Below are 4,227 nucleotides of genomic sequence, written 5' to 3'. Positions count from 1 at the left end.
ATGGAAACTTGATTCTGTATCAAGTTTACCATTTTTTATGTCTGTGGGCTTGTGATCTATATCTTCCTTCTCAATGGCATAATTGTGTGGCAATACTGTTGTGTTTGTGCCATCCAAACTGATGCGAGTTGCGATGATAATACACAGGAAGGGGAAATGATGAAAGCTGCAGTGTACCCTGAACTAGGTACACGTTCATCAGGTTAAACGACTGCAACTCGTGTCAAGAATGTAATCCTTGGACAACTACCAGGACGTTCTCGTGACCTTCTTGTCGATAATTCGTATGCTTTGACTTCATATCGACCCTGACTGTTTACCAAACTTTCTCGTGTAATCCTGTAACCTTGCTTGTTTTGATACTTGGGTAGGAGGATTTGGACTCAAAAGTTACCTTTTATGGAAAGGTTTGGCTACTCTGGGCTACCACCATTGCGTTTTAGCCTCAACCATGTTTGTTCATCAAGTCACCCGTTTCAGTTTCCGGTATAATAGTAGTTTAAAAGCTATTAATCGATTCAATTATTCAGAATTCAATATCATATTATGAATAAGCAATAGCTTAAATGTGTCACAAAGCTTCAAGGGCAGTACTTCATGGAGAGCAAGCGGATACAAATATTCATGCGTGTTTAGTTATGTTAAGCCAATGGCTTGGTTATTCGATGTTTTCGAACATTTTGCAGGCTGCAATGATCAACTCAAAGCTTCGTGATCATCCTGTTTTGCAGTGATCATCCTTGAGCTCCAGATCAGTTGCACTCCGAGGAAACATTGATGGCCGATGAGAAATCAAAGAAGCCGTGTGGTTGCATTGCAGAGAGCAAGGGTGGGTTAGCTTCAAAAGCCACGCTTTTATCGACCAAGCCGTAAAGCTACTATTTCGTGTTGTTTTCCCCGTTTCCACGTAACGTTTTCGATTGCAAGCGGAAGCAGCGACAAGAAATCTTATTATTGCAAAAGTGGGAGCGTAATGACCCGAGCCGGGCTATCTATTTCGAGCATTTTGTTTAGCATGCAAACCTATCACCCGAGCCGGGCTATCCATTTCGCGCATTTTTGTTTAACATTCAATCCCATCACGATATCGAACGGTGTCGTAAGGGAGCATTGGGTCGACATTTTTAGACTAGATAAAACGGTAGTTTAACAACGGAGGACGACTTCATAATCAATCGGAAAAAGATTGTATCGGAAACTTAATTGATGAGCCACATGCCTCAGACCACGACTAACATCAATGTAAGCAAGAGAACGTATTACCAGGCCCCCTCCCTAGGAGCGAAACTGATTCAGAAATTCCACTGAAATTAACAACAATATATGTCATCTTATTCTACAATTTTTGCCATCATTTCTTATGCATTGTTCTTCTCGTTTTTTTTGGAATAGTTTTTTTGTTTGAAGCATGATGATTAAGCTACGGATTTTCTGGTACGATCTGAAATCCCTGTCGAACAAAATATAAAACACGCCCTCTTTTGTCCGGTTAGTAGAGAGCAAGGCTGTTAAACTTATTTTAAAGGTGTTTATTTCACGATAACTTGGTTATTAAGCATTGAATTTTAAGCATATCTTGTACAAGAGGTGACGACGAAATGAATAATACACTTTCCAACACACTAACCAGCGAAAAACCAATAAGTATGAATTGAAGAGCACATAAATTAAAGACTAAACAGCAGATGTTATCATTGAACCAAACAATATATGTACAATAAACAGTAGTGAAGTAAAGTGCAAAACCAAATTAATATTTTATTCCAAGTAATCACAAAGGTGGTCGGAGTTGAACTGCGTACTTATCCCGTTTTAGGATGTCCAAATCAATATTTTATGATTACAGATAATATATCTTAATAAATAAATATGTTAGAGTTTAATTAGAATAGGGCTGTGCTTTTGTAATTACAAATAATTAACAAGTGTATTTAGAATAGGTCTCTACTTTTACACCACTATATAAACAAGCCACCCAAGTAACTTCTCCTTCAAAGTCCCAAGTAACTTCTCCTTCAACGTCTACTCTCCTTCAAAGTCAAAACAAAAGCAGCATGGCAAGTTTTGTTTCCTCGGCTATTCTCCTCCTCTTCATGTTCTTTCCCATCGTCATTCTCATGCCCCTGTCAACGAATTCACGTTGGATTGTTGATGAGGGAGGACGACGTGTGAAGCTGGCGTGCGTGAACTGGTTGGCTCACTCGGAACTGATGGTTGCCGAAGGGCTCAGCAAGCAGCCTATGGATACGATCGCCAAACGGATTGCGTCGATGGGATTCAACTGCGTCAGGTACACTTGGCCGGTGTATCTGATCACCAATGACTCCTTAGCATCCCTTACCGTTAGACAGTCGTTACAACGACTCGGCTTCGTTGAATCCATCACTGGAATTCAAGCCAACAACCCTTCGATCATCGATGTTCCCCTCATCAAAGCTTACCAGGTATCATAGATTTTTCAACTCTCCTATTAGAATTGAATAAACAACATGTCTCAAACTTAATCTACGGCATTGATTTATTGATTGGTGTTTTTATTCCAGGCAGTGGTTTCAAGCTTAGGGGCAAACAATTTGATGGTCATACTTGACAACCACATCAGCAAACCCGGTTGCTGCTGCAATAATTTAGACGACAACGGTTTCTTCGGTGACAAGTACTTCAACCCGGATCAATGGATCACCGGGCTGACTCGGATGGCCACCTTATTCAATGGTGTCACCAACGTGGTCGGCATGAGCTTGAGGAACGAGCTAAGAGGCCCGAAACAGAACGTCAACGACTGGTACAAGTACATGCAGAAAGGAGCCGAAGCAGTGCACTCGGCAAACCCGGATGTCCTCGTTATACTTTCTGGATTTGATTTCGATAGAGACTTGTCATTCATCAAGACTCAATCAGTAAAACTCACGTTCAGTGGGAAACTAGTATTCGAGGCGCACTGGTATGGATTCTCTGATGGGCCGCGAAAATGGGTGATCGGAAACCCAAACGAAGTTTGTGGCAGAGTTGCGACTTACATGTTGAAGACGTCTGGGTATTTGGTTGATCAAGGACACCCGTTGTTCATTAGCGAGTTTGGGATCGACCAAACAGGAGCCAATGTCAATGGCAATAGGTACTTGAGCTGCTTCTTGGGCGTGGCAGCTGAGCTTGACCTGGATTGGGCCTTGTGGACACTCACCGGGAACTACTATGTGAGAGCAGGAGTTGTCGGGTTAAACGAGTACTACGGAGTCTTGGATTATAACTGGTGTGCACCCAGAAATTCGAGCTTCATTCAAAGAATTTCAGCTCTCCAAGCTCCTTTCCGAGGTAAGTCGACGTATATTAGTTTCTTTTTATTCGAGATTGATGATGTCAACCGAAATTTTGATGCAAATCTTTTGTTATTCCGCAACGACATATGTAGGTCAAGGTTTGTCGGAAGCCAAACCGCACAATGTTATCTTCCACCCCTTAACGGGGCTCTGTATCACAAGGAAACCATTCGCCCACCGGTTGCGGTTAGGTCCCTGCTCTGAGTCCTACGCTTGGAGTTATTCCCCCATAAGACTTTACTAGCAACAAGGACGCATTTATGTTTACAAGCTGGCGAATCCGGGACATCGGCGAAGCTCGGCATCTTCTGCACCGGCTCAAATTCGAAGTGGGAAATGATATCGGATTCCAAGATGCATCTCTCGACTAAACTCAGGGATGGCAAATCCGTTTGTCTCGACGTAGCGTCGGACAACACTATCATCACAAGCAGCTGCAAATGTATAAATAAAGACAACACATGTGACCCTTCGAGCCAATGGTTCAAACTCGTGGATAGCACAAGGAGCAGCTCAAGCGTTTAGTTTTATCAACCGTCTGGTTTTAGTTTAATCCATTTCGGAATGTATAGGAATTAGATAGGCAGCGATCATAGAAAATCCAGTTAATTTTATCAATAAAGGCAATTGTTTTCTCTTTTACATAGATTAATCAAAACTCAAGCAACTGAATAAATCAAACGACGAAGAAAATAATTCGAGCCAAATCAAATTTTATTCAAGTGTACATGACCAAGATTTTTATGCCTCGCGGTATATGCTACAAACCTGTGTTCAAATCATTCAATATTTCAGTCATAATCTCTTTCGGTAATGGAGCAGTGGGACTTTCCTTGGAGTCGAAACTGGCCAAAGGACTTTCTGAGCTCGATATATGATTCCTCGCGAACCCCCTCCGATTACTCAA

The 4,227-nt window shown here is 41.8% G+C and overlaps 1 pseudogene; it reads left to right on the top strand.

Moving 5' to 3' along the window:
- The first annotated feature begins 2,054 nt into the window (after positions 1 to 2,054).
- On the top strand, positions 2,055 to 3,845 carry LOC120139763 (annotated as a pseudogene).
- Positions 3,846 to 4,227: the final 382 nt, after the last annotated feature.

Source organism: Hibiscus syriacus, unplaced genomic scaffold (assembly GCF_006381635.1).
Source record: "Hibiscus syriacus cultivar Baekdansim isolate YM2019G1 unplaced genomic scaffold, ASM638163v2 tig00110773_pilon, whole genome shotgun sequence".
Taxonomy (NCBI): Eukaryota; Viridiplantae; Streptophyta; class Magnoliopsida; order Malvales; family Malvaceae; genus Hibiscus; species Hibiscus syriacus.
The sequence above is the reverse complement of the archived record's forward strand: the minus strand, read 5'-3'. Positions and strand labels throughout refer to the sequence as shown.